General features: G+C 31.9%; 1 protein-coding gene across 2 annotated transcripts in view; it reads right to left on the bottom strand.

Moving 5' to 3' along the window:
- The window catches only part of LOC125072836 (putative ferric-chelate reductase 1 homolog), a 40,888-nt gene extending 21,464 nt beyond the window's left edge, over positions 1-19,424 (bottom strand). For both annotated transcript variants that reach the window (XM_047683553.1, XM_047683554.1), the window contains exon 1: positions 19,148-19,424. The gene's annotated coding sequence lies outside the window, so the exon portion shown is untranslated. The remainder of the gene's footprint in view (positions 1-19,147) is intronic.
- Between the last annotated feature and the right edge of the window lie 1,030 nt (positions 19,425-20,454).

The raw sequence follows: 20,454 nt of genomic DNA, 5'->3' as shown, positions 1-20,454 counted from the left end.
ATTCAATCATTGGGAACTGGTATTGGAAATGTTTTTTTTTTTTAAATTTTTTTTAATATAGATAGGCAAACGACCCAAATGGTAAGTGATAAACACTGCCCATACTGGTACTGTAAGAAATATTAATCGTTCTTCATACCAATGCGTCACCAACCTTGGGAACTAAGATATTATGTCTCCTGTGCCTGTAGTTACACTGTCCACTCCTTTAAGCTGGAACACAACAATTCTGAGTATTGATGCTTTGCGGTAGAATATATAATGAGTGGTACCTATCCAGACGGGCTTACACAAAGCCCTACAGAGTAAATATAAGGTAAAAAAGTAATATTTGTTATTTACGAAATTGATTGTGTACTGTTTGATTAAAAAAAAAACATTGTATTCCGATAGCCAGGTAGAAATTGTTATAGTCTCCGTGAACTTCTACCAACACTTCATACAAATACCTTCAAGCCGTATGATTATTATCAATCTATGATAAATTTATGGCATAACAGTGCAAAATTGCGTGGGAACCCGTTGTACACCATTATTAATATCTCCTACGCAGTACATCATCATCTTAATTAGTTTATTTCTCAAACATCACATACACCGCTAAACAGAAATTTGTATTTTGTGCACCGGTTTGAAGTATGAATTTGCAGAGTATGTACAAGGGGACGTAACTTCTTAGTTCCCAAGTTTGGTGGGGTATTAGCGTCGTAGGGTATAGTTGAAATTGGGTATGAAGCAAACTTGAGCCCCAAGGAACCTGACGACTAAACTCTAAAACGCGAACAAAGCCATATGCGACAACCAGAGCCGTCTCAAGCTATGCTGAGGCCCTTGGGCACCCATGAATTTGGGCCCCTTTTGCTAGATATTATTTGGTTTAATTTGGTAAATTGTTGGTTCTTCGGGGCCCTCTCAGGATGGGGGCCCTGGGCACGTGCCCAAGGTGCCCTATGGTAAAGACGGTAATGGCGACAACTAGTAATGTACATATGTGAAATACAATTGACTGAATCAACAGGAGATCTTCGAAGACTTATTGAAATTGATAACTCCTTTCACGATACGCACTAAGATTTTTTTGGGAATATCAACTTAAGGTGGAGCTGTAACTTTAGCCCTTTAATGGGAATTTTACTAGTCGAGACTAAAAATTTAATCGTCGAAGAATTTGATACTAATAATAATTACTTTCAATCACATTGAGTAACCGGTTTTAAATGTTTGGATATCCTTATTACTTCCTAATAACCACATCCGGCTACAATTAGAACAAGGCCACGTCGTGTGTCAGCTTTAGGCAATTTATTAACCTGTATACGACATAGAAGTTACTATTATAACATTTACAAAGTTTTATGTATCTAGAGTCACGATGGCGAATAGATTAGAACGCGTGCCTCTTAGATGATTATTTTGGGTTGTGAAGGGAAATATCGTGAGGAAACCTACATGAGTCCTATTTGAATAGCATTTTGTCACATGTGTATCAATCAGCATTGGAGCAGCGTGGTGACGCTCCAAATTTTTTCCTCAAAAGTGAGATATGGCCTTAGGCCAGAAGTGGGACATTAACGGGCAGTTACTTTACTTTTACTTTACTTTATTTAACTTTCAATGTTTGTTTATATCAATCTTGCAAGCTGCACCAGGATTTCTTATTCTATAGAGTTTAAATTAAAAAGATTTAGTTAGATAACAATGCATTGTTTTGGTATTTATGAACTGATTCTACACCCAGACTTGCTTCCAGAAGCAAAGGTGTAGCTGGCGAATAAAGGTTGTACAGCGTTGAATTGAGAAAATGGTTTGGCAATAGCTAATGTATGATGATTTTTATTTTTACTTTAATTGTTGCTATTACTTTTTAAAAATTAATTAAATAATTATAATATAGAACAAAAAATATCTCTTCCTGTTCTTATTCGGTTGCTTGTGATTTTACGTGCACTCAATAAGTTAAGCTTTAGTAAATGCAATCTATATAAATATTATAAATGCGAAAGTAACTCTTGTCTGTCTGTTGCTCTTTCACGGCCAAACCACAGCACTGAATTTGTACGAAGTTTGAAGACCAAGGACGGAGAAGGGATACTTTATTATGTTTAAAACCTGACGACCACCCCTAAAACGCGAGCGAAGTCGCAGGCGACCACTAGTTCCTTATATACGGGAATTGTTACATTCTTTAGGAAAATAAATGAGATCAAACCTTTATATATGTCACTAATAATTAAATAAATAAGTAATTGTTTTATTTTTATTATGTTACCACTGTTGGCTTTACCTTAGGGGCATTGTTGCCCCACCAGAAGGAATCAACGGTCTACTATAAAACAAGTTATTTTCTATAAAATATTGTGATATATTTTAATTATTGTGTGTGTACAACGTTTAATATTAACTGAATACATAGATTCAATTGTATTTAGCAAAGTCAGTATTGTAATAAAATCTTTCAAGTCGATTTTAACCTACTTATAATTGTCGTATCAATTTCAATATTCGCAAGTATATGTAATATGAAATGTAATTCAATAATTTGATAGGTGCTATCAAATTGACCTGAACGAGCAAGTAGGTGAATTCAATGGCTACTAAGTATGGGTTCCAGAAAGGCTTGTTGAGATTTTATCGGTGTTTTGTATATTATTTTTAATAAGTAAATTCGTTACTAAAGCAATTTAATGTAATTTTAAATAACAGTTGTGGAAACATTAACGGCAATATTTAATATTTTTAGATAAAGACACCTGGATTTACACAGGACTCGTTAACAATAATAGTGAATACCAACATAATTTAAAATCTAATTATTTAAAAGAGCAATGCATTATTGTAGAGATTATTGAAATAAAATACATTTCAAAGTTAAAAATCATTAAAATAGAAGTGTTACATTTGTTTATTGATAGTCAAAAATCTACCACCGGTTCGGAAATTAACACCTCGGTCCTGAGAAGAACAGACGAAAGAAACGCAGCGGGTTCTTTTTTTAAAATTTCATTTTTTACAACTGTTGTTTTCATATAATAACAATATTGCCGTTATTTGAAACAACCTGGAGGCGATCATCTCATTGCCAAGGTATGCAATCAACTAAGAAAGTGTTGTAATATCATTGAGCTGATTTAGAACAAAAGAGAAATTACGGGGACTGTATTTTAATTAAAATTAGAGCTTCAAATTCAATGCGTGTGACAATTGGAATTGACTTATGAAAAATATATCATAGTTTAAACGTTGATGTAAACTTTTATTTAACCAAATAATTGTAATCTTATCTAACAAACATAAATAGGCATTTAAATTGTATAATGATAATTTGTTAGTGGGCTACAAATCCCTAAAACTGAGTAACGTCCCAAAAGGGAAAATGGTATTGAGTTTTTACTCTAGTACTCTTTTACTTGCTCGGAGTATAAAACTTAGATCGGAGCATCTAAGCGGTTGTGTGGGGTTCACCGTTTATTAGTTCTCGTTTTCTTCATATAGTTTAAATTACATACATATATTTTGTTAATTATTATAGAAAATGTTCGTGTCGAAGTAAACTAGGACGTGTCAGCCTTTGTTAAAGAAATGTTTCTTAAATGTATAATTTATGAGGGTTGAATCTAGGGCGCGGTCGTAAGGAGGTAAGGTTTGACGTGAACGCTATTCCTTATCAGAATTCTTGATCAGTTTAAATAACACTAAGTAAAAGTTTATAAATGATTATTTGTTGTTATAAAAAATTTAATATACCAAACTTAACATTGTTATGATGGGTTTTAAGTAGGGCCTTTTTAATCCAGGGTACAGGACATTCAAAAAACTCTCGATCTGTATGTGTAACTTAATTACTAAAGGTTAGGAGAGCTTGGACCGATTTCGATGACATTTTTTGCTTGTATTCGAGTGGGTAGGTTTAAATTGAACCCGTTAGGTGGCATTGAGATCGGGAAGTAAATAAAATTCTTATTTCTGCCGGTCGAAGTCGGAAAAAGCAGCTGGATTAAATTGACAGACAAAACGTGTCTTTGTTGGTTCGGAATGTGTTTTAAGAGTATTAGCAAGATCTTAAGCAGTGATATTTTAATACCGATCGTTTTTTCTTAAAAGATAGTTTAGCAAATAAGACTTTTTTAGTTATATCTAACTCTTTATTTCATTATAACGATTACGACTTTTGTCAAGGAATTTGCTTTTATTTAGCAGCTTGGAAATGAATAATTTTAAATTTCAATTTGATAACTTTCTACTCTATAATTTAAACCTGTAATCCGTTAAACCTTATACATAATGGCATTTTGGTACTTCGACACGTTACATCGCGTGACTTGTAAATTTCTTATGATGTGGGCTAATTGTTACAAGCTTTGTCTTAAGAAATTGCGTGGGAATCGCCTTACGGGTAACGAATGTTTAGATGTAAGTTCGTTACTATCGTACGAATATGAGTTGAACATTATTAAGGTACTAAAATCAAAGCGGATTTCAGTTTTGATTTTAGTAAACTTTTGAGTTAAGTATTAAGGTTGGTTATTAAATTTTAAAATCGATATTTTATTACAAATTTATTTTAAGTATGTATAATTATAACATATTCAGAAGGTCGTACTTCTAGTTATATATATGTTGAGCTGTGCGTGAATTCCTTGCAACAGAAGGTGAACGGGAATTGTTTTTCAGTACTTATAAATTAAAGTAGAATTTGGCCGTCACGGTAGTACTCCACATAGAAGTACGTAATACATCACAAGTTATAATAATTAATAATTTAAAAAATAAAACTTTATCACATCCGTCGTGTCTCGTCTTGTTTTTTTTTATATATTATTATTATAAATATTTCAATGAGCCGAGATGTCTCAATGGTTGGTTCAAATCCAATAACCACTGAATTTTCATTAGCTTAATTTGTGTTTATAATTCATCTCGTGAAAGGCTTTACATTACTTTTTTTTTTTTAAATTAAAATTCCTTAATTTTATCTGTGAATGTCATTCAAAGTATAATACGTTTTATTTCAATAGAAATGGGTTAGGGATTATTTAGATCACTGAGCGACCAGAGGTTTTTAAAGACATAGATTTCGTTTGATTTGCAAATAAATACTCTGCAGGTTTTAATATGAGGTTTTGTATAAACATTACATTTTTAGCTTTTTATGTAACACAAAAGATAAGATCATGTTTAAAATTCCATGGCATGACAGTTCAGAATATAAGTTAATTAATTGTGAGTCTGCTTCACTGATTGTATTGTTTTATTTGAGCGTGGGAATATTTGTATTTCCTAGTCGATAAACGCAAGTTTTGTATGAATATTATAATTTTGTATACAATATCATAATTATGTTACTGAGACGGATTTAGGAGAGGGGCGGCGATTCATCAAGAGGGGCCACCCACATATAATTGAGATTCTTAAAAATAACATAATTCCGATGAGTTAATAATTTTAATATAGATAATATATGTATGTATAATAGTATTAATTATATTTGTTGAATCATTTTATTGAGTTTGTCCTACAATAAATTATTAAATAACCCAACCTAAAGATATTGTTCAAATTATTTGAAAAATAAGAGTTAGTTGTTGCCCCAGGGTTGTTCTAAAAGTAATGTCGCAGAAATAGCCTGCGGACCGGGCGCGTGAGGAGAGTGCCTCACAGAGGAGAAGGCATCAGCGCTGTGCGCACCTTCTCCCCCCGCTGTAAGCGTCGCCGGGAGTAGCGGGGTTCTCTGTACCCTGCGAACTCCTCTAGCTTGGAGGCCCATGTTGGGCCAACCGTCGGGGCGTCACGGTAGCATGCGCAAGCGATTCCGTGATGCCCCCCCGTAAAGACGAAGTGGGTACCGCTGATTTCTTAATGGGTATTCCGGCGCCTTCAGCGCTGGCGAGTCCCACATACACATCATGTGGGGAAAACGCGTCATGCGTTTTTCCAGCGAAAAAAAAACGTTGTTCTAAATCCGAACCTGTATTATTATGATTATTTATTGTCAGGCGAGTTTGTATTGTTTACTGCAAAAGAGGTTTCTTAATGACCTTTGTAGACCCTTTAATTTGCAAGGATAATAACATATTATAAAGCTTACTATTATGATGTATCAATTAATATTATATATATATATATATTTTTTTTTTTTTTTCGAATAATATAGATATTGTAAAATTTCTTAATCTTTATTTGAGCATTTTATCGAATAAACTTCAGCTATTCGTTAAAAATACTTCTATACCCTGTATCAAAATACATTAAAATTGAAATAAAAATCTATGGAATTATCAATTAGACTACGTGTAGAAGTCAATGATCTGATACAACTACAAAAATCTTGTTTTGAAATACGCGCAAAACCTTGGGTTTTATTAATGTAGTTCAAAGGCTCCACACACTTCGTTATGACGTCACGAATTTTTAACAAGTATTTCAAGGTCAGAACCCAAACTGGTTACTGCTTAGCTTGCGTCCTTTTCTTTCGTGTGAATTTTATAAAATTGAAAGAGAGGGATAGATAACAAATATTGTGAGGATGTGGGAGTGCTTTAAAAAAATTCTGAGACGTGTTTCATTTAATAATCCGCTTGAATTGACTTCCGACGCCTTCTCCTTGTCCGGATTGGTTACTCGGAAAGTGGGGTCTCAACTTATAACCTCTTTAAACCAGTTAGAATTTCATTAAATAATTAAAACATTGCATACTTAATAAATGACCTCAATAATCATAATTGTAATAGGCAATTTTCGTTTGGTTATTAGGTACATTCGTACACAATTTACATATTTTATTTTGATATGCAATATATGATTTTATTGGGCAAACTTTACTTATATTCACACACTATTAAAAGTAGGTACAGACCATTCAATAGAATCAATAGACCTGCATTGGGTGCAAGCTGGCACAAGACAAGAGGTCTATGACCTCTTTAGATTGCTAGGTTCGTTTGAAAATGGTACTTTTATATCTTAAAACTATAGACTATGGTCGGGTTAATAAAAAACGTAGTTGAAAACTGTTTATAAACCTGGATTCAGTAATATGCTAGTATGTTCTGTACCTCCAAACACGTAAAACCGTTGGGCCAGAGACGGACCTTTTTCGAGAGTTTAGAGTTGAGATTAATGGTACAAATATTTGTGTATTGTACTGTGTAGTTAGCTTGTCTTGTCAGATCTCTTTATTATTCATCTAGTTATGGTAATATAAATATGTTTCATTGAAATTAATACATATCAAAAATTAATTATATTAGATCAAAAATTGACAGTTAAATAATTATTGAGTTAAATCCGCTCTTGTTTCCGCATATGATTCAATTGAATTATTATTATAACGATTCAAAGGTATTTTCATGACACGCCTATATAGTGACAGGTATTGATAACCTTGCCTTACTCAATGAATACTTTATCAACGTCAATGTTTTTTTTTATGATATACTAAGAACGGAGTTGCGAAGGTAGCAGTTTTGAATGTAGGAGGGTGACGGGTGTGCAAATTCATTAGTGTGAAATGAACCTAATGAACAAACACCAACACGAAATGATTTTAAACTCTATACTATATACAAATAGAGTTCTTTTTTTAATGTCAACAAAAATATACGCGAGAAAATGGACCACCATAGTAAGCTGCTCATACATTAGCCGACTAATAAATATAAACGATTTTTTATATTATCAATAACACGTCAATAATGGTATCACGAGAAATTTCTGATGTCTGTTGACTTAGTTGTGTCCGTTTGTGTTGAACAGCAATACAAAGTAGTGGTCTATTTACTAATCCATAATAGTAATGCTATTTTGTAAGAACTCTGAACTAACTTTGAATGTCACTTGGAAAATGTTGTAACTTGTAAGTCAAGTTACGTGTATCATTTAAATGGTAAATGTCGGTGTTAATGTGAGTTTGTTCTTACAGAATAACTCCATGAATCTCAAAGGACTATTGGTGGCAAAGGTTAGTAAGTTATAACGATTACGATACGTTTTCGAAACCAATTCGATCCAAGTTCGATTAATGTTTACTAAAATAATTCTCAACTGAATCGTAATTGGGGGACAATTCTACTAGTTTATAACAGTTACGATATATTAGCGCTTATATTTCGATCCAACTTCGACGGAACCGCAACTGGATCGTTGTGCTAGTAAAATATGAAAACGGGTAAAGGGCAACTATTACGTTTCGATTCGATTGCAATGAAATTATATTTCGTTATTAGAATTGACCCCCTGAATTGTAGAACCTTTTTATAAAATATGACATTGTTTATAATATGCAAAGTGAATGACTAGTCGGCTTATTTCGATTTTCCTTATTTATAGTCTCGATCAATCGTGACATTTTTTTTAATAACTTCCTTTTTCTATCTGGGATTCCCCGGTTTATTGTTTAATGTTTTATTACGTACAGTTTTCCTAATTTTTTTAATTTTCATGTGTTTGTTTGATTATGAAATAACTTATTTGTATCATATAAATGTTTTAATAATAATAATAATTGAATATAATATATAAATTGAATAAACTTTTCAAAGAAATGTTTATTCCTTTTATGTCTATTGTTTTCCTATTCTTGAATATAATGATACGCCTCGTATAATATTAATATAAGCGTATGTATGTTTGTTTGTTTGTGTGGATGGGTGTGTGAGTGGGTGTGTGAGTGGGTGCGTGCATGCGTGCGTGCGCTCTTTAGGGTATTTTTTTTTTTTCATATTACTTACAAGTCTTGTACATCAAAATGTGTAATTTTTTCATCTGTTATCACGAAAAATAAGAATAAAGACTTATTTCTTTGTCATAAGAATGTCTGCTCTTTGTTTCTTTGCACCTTGACTTAATCAACATCGCATGACAAGCGTTACATTGAATGCACTTCCTATGTTTTTTTTTAAAGTTTTTGTGTTCAATGTAACAAGTAATAAATAAGATTGAAAACGGAGATTATACAAAATTAATAGTTTTTGTATCGGTTTAAAAAAAGGTCTTTTTTTAGAGAAGATAAACGAGAAAATTCAACGTCTGAATAATTTTAATATTGGTATGTGGTTACCTAACAACCACCACTTTACCACTAGTAAACATTTTATTAACAGAAAATGTATTCTGTGCTGTAATATATACCTACCTGTACATATATTTTAATTTTTTTTTTTTTATATTTGTAGCTCCATAGACTTGTTGTCCGTGCCTTTGGTGCATCTTATGTTAATATTTTTTTTAATCTTGACTAAATTTTTTTTTATTGATATTCATATGCGACATAGATAAACAGACGATATTCTTACATTGACAGACGTCAATTTAAGAATGTAATTATTTGTATATACAATTATTAAAATATAAAATTTTTAATAGTCAAGACTAGCTAAAGCCTATTATTTTAGGAAACAGACGTTACTAAATAATTATGTCTTCATCAACGCCAGATTACAAGCGCGAATTAATAAGTTCCTATTTTTAAGTAAAATAATTTTACATCTTAACATGCAAGACTTAAAGTGTAATTTGCAATAATTGACGTTAATCCAACGTATCATATTCGTTTAGACATAAAAATATGAATATCGAAATAAACATCATACGAAAACAAATCTTAATACTTCAAGTTTAAGTTGGTTTTTTAAGTAACTCATATATGCTATATGTAATAGCGTTAATTTGACACTGGTTGCACTTTCTCTACAGAACACTGGACTACAATACCGGACGACGTAAGCGTGTTTTCGCTTTTGTCCACAGATAAAACAGAAAAAATAAATTTAACTGACAGCTGTGCGTTTATTAATTTCCATCGCTTATTATTCTATGCACAGATAGATATCAAAGGTAAGGTTTATGTTACGTATGATTGGCCTGTAATGTCCTCACAGTTTTGCTAAGGCTGGGTACCCTTTTGAGAAGGTTTAGTTATTTTACAAAGATGCTCTAGTGATTGGACACTCACTAACGTTATTTTCATTCATCGCAAAGCACGACACGAATAACAATCTCATATTAAGCAAATAAAAAGGTAGACGTGCTTGCTAGATTTGACCGATAATTTTCGTTTCGGACGCAAGTTCTAACCATTGCGCCATGTTTAAAATATGTGATATCGTTAAAAACGAATATGTTTGATTAATCAATAATTTTAATGTCATAGGTACGATTTATTCTTAATATTGAATTGAAGAAAAAATATATTCATCTTTTGAGACGTGACGGTATTTTCTCAGCAGTCTGGCTTTTTAAATAATTGCTTTATAGCAAGAACCTTATTTGAAATAATAGATTGAGAAGCTTAGATATCATAATTAATGTAAGAGAACATTACTTATTTTTAATGCTGTTTCCTTTATTTATACATTAATGTATCACTCTGCGACGGAGTTTGTTATTATGGACAATAAACTTAGACATAAATATATATATACAACAAGTTGTCGCAGCTTCGCTTGTTCATTTGTAAGGCTTAAAATGGTAACATATGTTCTTAATTGGAGTTCAAACTTGCTCCATACCTACTAAATTTTATCAAATTTGCTCGTGGCACTGAAAGAGCAACAGACAGACAAGGAGTTACTTTCACATTAATAATCAAGTCAAATCAAAAACAATTTATTCAAGTAAATCACAATGAAGCGTTTTTGAATCGATATGGATCTAAATAATATTAGTGGAGATGTGGTATAGTCATTTTTGCTTCCTTTTTTTTTAATTTTGCAAGAGACGGATTCTGTTATTCCTTATACAGATTACATCGCAATTGACGTTCGCTATCGTCTCGTAACTAAATAAGCACTTTCAACTGCATTTTGTAACAAATATTTGAAAGCAATCGTTTCGTTCGAAATTCAATCAAAACGAAAGTAAAAATTATAATAGAAAAATATTTTTTTATACATTACAAACTTTAAAGGAGAATTTCGTGTGTATTATGTAATAAATATTAATTATAATAAAGAATTAATAAAATTTATTACCTATTCATCACTCACTGTTATGTTTCGGTTTTAAGGATGAGTGAGCCAGTGTTACAGACATTACATTGACGATATCAACAATGGTCCATAATTTATACAGTCTACGATAAATATATAAAAAATTTGCATAGTAAATTATAATAGAGCCGTAAGTAATTTTCCTTTACTTGAGTAACCTTCCACACACTGGCTGGAAATTATAACACGTAATGTCACCTCTAGGATAAATTCATTTTGTATCAATCAGCGAAATTATATCTATTTTAGACCGATAAATTGCATTAACAGACAGCCATTGGTGATGTGTGTTTGGATTTTCAATTCCAAATACGGACTTGTAAATACATATATAAATCCCTTAAATCATAACTGCGCCACCAATCTAACTAAAGGGTAATGAAGATGTTATGTCTCTTGTGCTTGTTACACTGGCTCACTCATCCCTCTAACCACAGCACGACAACCGTATTACTGTTTTTGGCGGTAACTGCTTTAGCTTTTATACAATAACTAGGAACTCTGCGTGTTTTTATCCGCGTTAACGTTACAGCTACGTCTCCTCGGGTCGTAACGTGATTTCAAATAACATACAGTTTTCAAATCAGATATAATCTTTCAAATGGTACTGGTAGATAATTCAGATTAGTGCGTTAAAAACAAAACAAAAGCTCTTTAGCTTATTCCATTATAATACATATACAGTATAGATGCCTTAACAATGTACTAGCGCTGGACAAAGGCGTACTTTCGATTTTATGGAGAAGGTTCGTAGTTTACTTCACCACGCTGCTATATTGCGGTTGCAGTATAAATTCCACCCGAGACGTGTTTAACCTAGTAAAATATCATACATTGTAAAAATATATAAATCAAGTGATAACAAAGAGTTTATCACGATTCAAACTTGCAATCTTCGTATCATAACCACGTGTTTTATTGACTGAACTATATCGGCTCGGCTTGTTGGTCATACCTTAAGGCTTACTAGTGAAGAGCTAAAAAGTTTTCTACCAATTCACACAGAAACCGCATTTTTAATTCTTGTACCTTTATATAATGGCTTTGCACGGGTGTGAGAAACGGTGGTAGCTTCACTTTATATAGTTGGTAAAATTACGATTCAAATGTGCATTGTAAAAGTCTAATTGTTTTTTTTTTTTTATTTGTTACTCGACAATTTAGCTGAGACAGAACTATCTTATATTCTTCGCTGTCTCCGATGTTATGTATGTAGTTAGCTAACTATACTTCTTACTGAATGTAGGACAAGATATGTCCACATGCCGATCTCCAATCACAGTATGAATATAAATCGGCTCGAATGTTTGTATTCTATTACGACAAATAATGATAGAATAAATTGTATACCATCGAAATTATACGATATTTACACTAAAACATAATTTATTGATACTTTTTAATACTGCGTGTAACTCAAAACACTTTTAAAATATTAGTAAACTAGTCTAGACTAAGACACCTGTGTTATGGGCTTCAGAAGATGATTTCCAATATAATATATATACACAGGTTTCGTAGTGTGGGTAATTATTATAAAAATCAATGACAACTGAATATGCATCGTCAAGATTAAGAAGTGTATTATTTTTTCAAACTGCAGTGCGATTCTATAAGAATTCACATCGTATCTCACTCGTGAAATTTTGATAACCAATTAACGATACGCCACTTTAATACGTGTATATATTTTATAATTATTATAGTCAATGTCGCACAACATATTCTGAAATTTCACACTAGTGTCCAGTTTATTTTTATAGAATACGTCTACTGTTCGACTAATTAAATATAGCTTTATCAGTTTTTTTTTTAATTTTAAAGTCTAAAAAGTATTTTATCTTCTATGTACATGAAGTTCTATTTGGTCTTGGACTATAAATATATTATTTTGAACAATAAATGTCAAATGTCAATGTCATAAATGTCAAAACATTTAAAATGAAATATTTTCATGTTGTATGTTACGTGCAAATCAATTTATTATCAAAAGTATGAATTTTTTATTACCGCGAACAATCCTGTTGCACGTTTGTGAAACGTTTAAATAAAATATCTTAGGTAGTAAATAACAATAATATTTAATATTTTTATTTATATAATCTTTATTTAACACAGTAGGTTGTCACGATTTATGTTAAAATAAATTCAATATTTAATATTTTATGATACAAGCGGCGAACTTAATTCTGTATATATATATGTAATGTATTTACTATGCTATGTGTAAAGACGAGCCACAATGCAAGAATGTTTATGGTTTGTAAGAAAATGAGGACTCACATTGAAACGACATTTACTCAAAAACACACATTTTTTTGTGAATAATAAACATACATATAAATACGATGATGTCCACCAGACCGAAGAACGATCTCCAGATAAACTGACCATCTAACATATTATAATACAAAAGTGTGACTATTCCCTCATTCTCGTGGATTATGAGAGTGGATTTATAATTGGACATCAAATCTTACACGACCGGAATGAGTTCCAGGACCTTTATTTGCTATCTGAAGCACGAGAGTTCAAACCTCCAGGCTACTGAGAATTTGTCTATAGAAAAACCCAGTAACTTTTTATCGGTCCGACTTGCGGTTTGAACTCAGGACCTCGGGTTCTCCAACCTTATATCTAGTCATTAAACAAACGACGCAGTCGACTCATATGTGTATATATATTATATGATAAGAATATTTCTTCCACTTAGTTGTAACTTACCGTGGTTTTATGTATTAGTTATATAACAATAAAATGAACAATAAACATTGTATACAAAATAAACTATTAGCTATTAAACTACGACGCTGGCCTTTGCAAGTTGTTGTAATATTGAATTTAAAAAAAAATGCCTTCTGAAACAATTTTTTTAAGAATGTCAGTATTTTTTATAATGTGTCTTATTAAGAATAAATAATTGTTGTACGATTTTATTTAGTCTCCTTTTTATTAAAGTATTTCATGTCATTGAGATAAAAGAAAACCATACGTAATAAATGAGTAGAATAAAGAAAACATTGAGTTCTTAGTATATTTTTTAAGCATTTTAATCAAACAATATGCCAATGACATCGTTACAGTTTCCCTTTTTATATATTATCTAAAGGCAATATACTTTTAATCAATAAAATTAATTAAACTTTTGAAGTTATTTTTACTACTTCGCTACTTATTAATTTAATAAATTAATTTATAATATTTTAAATTTCGCCATTTTTTTCGATGATTATGTAAATCTTTTTATTTGTTCCATTTTTAAGCTGATAAGGTAAGATTTATAAAAAAAATGGCCTTATTTTTTTTACTTTGGCGTTTGATAATAATTTCTATGCCTAGATACACGCTAGAACGCGTCAAAAAATATAGTGGCCAACACGCACACTAGTAAAGTTGGATGACGTTTGGCGAATGTCAAGCGTAGCTGCCACGCACACCGAAATAATAAAGATTGGGCGTTAGTTTTTTAGTAGGGCGACACTATGTCTGGATACATCAATAATGATTGAGGCTATGATTCAAGTCTATTTGCCACTGACTGTTTTTCTCATATGTTTTAGTTGCATTGTGTGTTATATATAGTTTATGCAGTAATTACTAATTTTTATACGTTATTATATACGGATTTATATTATATATGGTGGTATTGACGTGCATATTAAATGCATTTATAATTAATGTGCATTTTACCTTATTATTAAAATTAATTCTTTGGCTAAAGTTGCTCAAGAAGGATTTTATATGTTTAAGCGATAAGGGCACCCGTTGCGCGACTTGCACGCAGTTAATGCAACTTCGTACTTATCCTTCCTCAAAATAAATTATTGTTTATGAATATGTTTATTTGTAATCAAACTGAGAAATGCTCCACTGGTTAGACCGCGTGTAACTTAACCTATGATTGCGGATTCAGACAGACAAGAATCACTCAATTTCCATTAGACTAATTCTAATGGAAATTGAGTTTTGGATATAAAAAAAAACTTCGTGATATAGGCTACTACAGTGTGATACACCATAAAATGCATTTACAACACAATTAATTATTAAATAACACCACGCTTATAACATAATTGATTTTACATAATTTGCGTTTATAATTCATTTCGTGTTCGACGGTGAAGGAAAATATCGTGAGTAAATCTCCATGTGTTGAATTTAAATGAAATTCTGCAACATGTGTATTCCACCAACCTGCATTGGAGCAGCGTGGTGGAATATGCTCCAAGCCTTTTCAAAGGGAGAGGAGGCCTTAGGCTAGCAGTGGGAAATTTATAGGCTGGTAATGTAATATAAAAGTATCCTTTATTGCACTCCTCTTTATAAAATTAATACGATAGATTAAGTATAATCAAATACAAAAATGACCAAGTGTTGAAAGGATACTTATAACCTGGAAAATCACGCTTTTAAAACGTCACAAATGCATATACATAGTTCATTGACAATGCACTGTCGAGTGAAACGTTAATACGTCCATTCAAAATCAGAAGTCAATAGAGATACAATACACTGATACTCGTCAGTATATCCTGAATTGAACTTAAATCTAAGAGCAAAGGCACTTCTCTTTCATAAAAACTATTAAATCTATACCTATAATAAAATTGGAGTGTCTGTTTGTAATATTAAAATAACCGCTTTTTACTAAATGCATATGTAAGTATATACGGTTCATATACCAAAATATTTTTTTTTTGAATTTTCGTCTGTCTATCTGTTTGTTCGGAACGGAATCTCTGGAACGACTGGACCGATTTTGACGGGATTTACTATAGTTGATGTAATAAGGAGTAACGAAATCGCGCACCCAGCTAGTTATAAATAGAAATAATTAAAATGAAAAGGCAATGACACATTTGTTTACTATTATTATATAAAAGCTCTTATCTGGTGTACATTATGCACCAGTCATAAATGAGAATATATCTAACTAGTTTTACTAGTCGTGTACCGCGGTTTTACTTGCTTTTGTATAATATTATGAAGAGCTACCTACTGCTTAGGATTGTAGTGTAATGTAATTTGCTTGGGCTTTGAGCAAGTCTTGACGACCTCCGTGGTCGAGTATTGTGTACACCGGTTTTCATGCGTACGCCACTCCGAGGTTCCGGGTTCGATTCCTGGCCATGTCGATGTAGAAAAAGTTTATTAGTTCTGGACGTTTGTGGTACCGTCGTTTTTTTTGTCAGCCAACCTTGGGAACCAAGATGTTACTTGTGCCTGTAGTTACACTGGCTCACTGACCCTGCAAACCGGAACACAACAATATTGAGGACTGCTGTTTGGCGGTAGAATATCTGATGAGTGGGTGGTACCTACTCAGACGGGCTTGCACAAAGCCCTACCACCGAGTATACTTCTGATTTTCCATAACACAAATGCTTTAGCTACTTACATTGGGATCACAGTAATAGTGTATGTGATGTCGTCCAATATTTATTTATATTTATATATCGGTAACTACAATCCACATAACAGATATTTTACCGCCAAAAAGTAATTCTTAGTATTGTTGTTTCGGTTTGATGGCAGGCACTAGGGACATAACACCTTAGCTCCGAAGGTTGGTGGCGCATTGGTGATGTATGGAATGTGTTAATATTTCTTATAACGCCCATGTCTATTATAGGCGGCGTCTACCTATTACGCTTCAATAAACAGATTTAAGACAAAAATAATATATTATAAAATAAATTAAATTAAACAGAATGATAACCATGACAATAAAATATACTAATGAAATGTACAGTTATTTATAGCTACTAGTGTAAATTTATCAGTGTCATATATTATGGGGTAAATGCCGTAAACTACAAGTTAGGACTACTTTTTCTGTTCTTTTTTTAAATTGAATTAGGTTTTTTTTTTAAAGTAATATTGGACCACGACAGGATTAGCTTTTAAATATTATTATTATAAATAATAATAATAATATCATAGGTATTTTATAATTCACATGTCAATAAACCTGTTATAAGTATATATGTTTTTTTATGTTATAGGTGGCAAACGAGCAGGAGGCTCACCTGATGGAAAGTGACTTCCACCGCCCATGGATATCTGCAACACCTTGCTTGCAGGTGCGTTGCCGGCCTTTCAGGAAGGAGTACTTTCTTTCCTTGAAGGTTCCTAAGTCGTATAAGTTCGGAAAAACCCCCGGCGAAAGCTGGTTCCACAGAGTGGTTGTGCGAGGCAGAAAATGTCTTAAAAATCGAATTTAATTTTAATTTCAAATCGAAATGTAATAAGTACTCTTATTTTAAAGCAAGTTGTATTTTTATACACTAAGCCACAAGAACTAATCTCAACAATGGTTTATAAGGCGTTTGCCAAACAAATTATTACCATAGTTAATATTCAAGAATATTTTTTTTTGATTCAAGAGATAAAAGCGGCTCGTTTGTCGCCCGAGGTATTTATTGAAGGCCGACTTTGTCACGGTGCCTGATCGTTGAACGTGTCAATGGCACGGTTCCGCAACGACACAGTCCGTTGAATACGAAATCTTTTTAAATATTCAACTTTTATCACGATTGTGATAAGATTCAATTTCGAATTTATCAGAATCGTGTATAACGCATTTTAAAATAAACAACTGGATTGAAGAAGTAGAAGAATTATTTATTTTGATAGATACACTTATTAGGATGATATTAATTCCGGTTAATTCCCGTTTGGGTCGATCCATTCGTGAGTTATTTCACGGGCAAAATAATAGACGATAATGCTTCGGTATGATCAGCGCGTGAGTCAGTTACTGCGACTTCAATACACCAAGACGAATATATATTTACTATTTATACAGTTGTATTGACATTTGTTACAGTTACAATACAGTTTTAATCTAAAATTTAAAGTTTTTGTATTTCGATTATTGTTATATATTTTCGAATGATTTTTGACAGCGGTCAATTTTAAATATGTGTGTATGTGTGCGTGTGTGCAAGTAGGCGTAGTAATACGGCGATCCGACTCGACCGGAGAAGGTTTAAGTGCAGGACCAAAGCCTTTATCTACTATCCGCGGCATTGCCAACTTCCAAATTTCAGGCTGGCATTGCGAATATTTTGACCGAGAAACTCAATAACCTTCTATTAGTTCGGTCCAAGGAGGTTCGATACAAGTCTAAGTTGATAAAAAAAATCATGCATAATTATAGAATCTGTACACAATAACGAATGGGAAAGTAAAAGTATCACGTATTCGCGAACAAGGCATACATGAAATGCTGCACATGATGTAGGTTGTTTTTTATTTTTTAATTTACTCGATAACAATTACAGACAAAAAATAAAACAATGTAACTATAACAAAGCCATTACACGTATATCCACGACTTAATATATTGTTGTTTGTTTTTAAACTTCATGTATTCAGTTCAGAGTTATAAGAGCGTACATGCCAATTCATTGATTGAAATTATGAAAGAAAAAAAAGTAATAACGGATACTGCAAACGTATACTTATTGCTATATCAACATTATTCACATTGTTCTACGCGGAACATAAAAACGAGCAATTAATTAAAATAAAATTTAGTAAGCAAAAACTTGAAAAGAGAATGTGTTTTTTTTTAAATGTAAAGTGATTATATTCATACTTTTTTTTCGTCATTAAATACTGAATAGCATATCTACATAATTATAATTTATAAACACGAAAGTTTGATACTCTATCATGTTTACCAATATTTGATATTGGATCTATACATACATAATATTGTATAATTGTTGCTGTTTAAGTCGTATATACAACACTAAAAATAATTGTGTTTCTCGTATTAAAACTTACCTAGCGGTATGTAGCCAATTTTAAATTTATTTATGATGTAAGACACAAATATAAACCACTTGAGAAACTACTGATGCAGTTTGCACGATTTTGAAAAATTGTATCCTACTTAATATATTTAAATAAATATTTAATATTTTAAATTATTATTTTTTATAAATATGGTAATTTTAATTCCCACGTACATACGATAAGTAAAACATAATATATAAATAATTATATTCACCAATTACTAAACAAGCAAATTATATTTTTGATTACTATTAATGCAATATTCAAAAAACGAGTAAAACTCTTATTTTTTATAAACGTCATACATATGAAACAAATTTATTCAAGAAAACATATTTCACTTTTAAAGTACTTACGATAAACCGGTCCAGCACTCGCAAAACTCGTAAGATTTCTAAACACTCCCCAATTTTCACATAAAAACAAATTCACAAGTTTCACTACTGTTCAAAGTTTAATTATAAACTCAAAACTGTTTCTACCACAAAGTTAACACAAATAAATCTTCGTTTTGTTATCGTATGTAAACTGAATTTAATAACTGTTGTTATAATAGTAGGTTTTAAACTTTAAAACAAATGCTCAAAAGTTTTAACTGTTCAAATGAACAACCTTCGCCCGCGAAAGTAATATGCTACTGACATTGGTAAGTTACAGTGTTACTAGTATACGTTAGGTTACGTCCTCATCTGAGATTACAATTTTCCCAGTTTATACCATATTATTAACTTTAACTGTACTTGTTTTATAAATATTTATTTTTTATTGAATTGAAATGTTTTTAAGTAAATCAAATATTTCATAATTCATTTTTTAAAATACTTAAGGTCCATGATATGTTATTTATTTTAATCTCACGCTGAAACAGTAATTATAAATATTATCATATTTTCCCCATTTCTTTTTACATTATTACTTTTGACTTGATCATAAAACATCCTTAAACGTACTGATAAGACAGTATAAATTAAGACATTTTAAGTAAAAACAAAACGTACTTCTTTTGAATATTAGTATTAAAAATGATAAATTTTAAGTATTTGTTATGAGAATTTTGCCCTTCTTGTGATATGGCATTTGTTATACCTGGCAACATTGTCAGAGGAATGACCGGTCGGCAATGAGGCATATAACGGCATTGAGCCAGAGGAAAGTGGGGGCAACTGTCCCATTCGAACGCTTAGATTTGCGTATTTTGTTATTGTAAGTACGTATATAGTAGGGGTTTTTACGATTACGATTATTACGAATGGAATAATAAATAAGTAATCAGTCTTTGTGCAATCCCGTCTGGGTCGGTACCACCCATTATATATTCTACCGCCAAGCAGCAATACTTAGTATTGTTGTGGTACGCTTTAAAGGGTGAGTAAGTTTCTTGGTGGTAGGGCTTTGTGCAAGCCCGTCTGGGTATGTACCACCCACTCATCAGATATTCTACTGCCAAATAACAGTACACTGTATTGTTGTGTTCCGGTTAGAAGGGTGAGTGAGCAGTGTAATCACAGGCACAAGGGACATAACATCTTAGTTCCCAAGGTTGGTGGCGCATAGGTGATGTAAGGAATGGTTAATGTTTCTTACAGCGCCTTTGTCTATGGGCGGTGGTGACCACTTACCATCAGGTGGCCCATATGCTCGTCCGCCAACCAATGCCATAAAA

The sequence above is a fragment of the Vanessa atalanta genome, chromosome 22 (genome assembly GCF_905147765.1).
Source record: "Vanessa atalanta chromosome 22, ilVanAtal1.2, whole genome shotgun sequence".
In the NCBI taxonomy this organism is placed as follows: Eukaryota; Metazoa; Arthropoda; class Insecta; order Lepidoptera; family Nymphalidae; genus Vanessa; species Vanessa atalanta.
The sequence above is the reverse complement of the archived record's forward strand: the minus strand, read 5'-3'. Positions and strand labels throughout refer to the sequence as shown.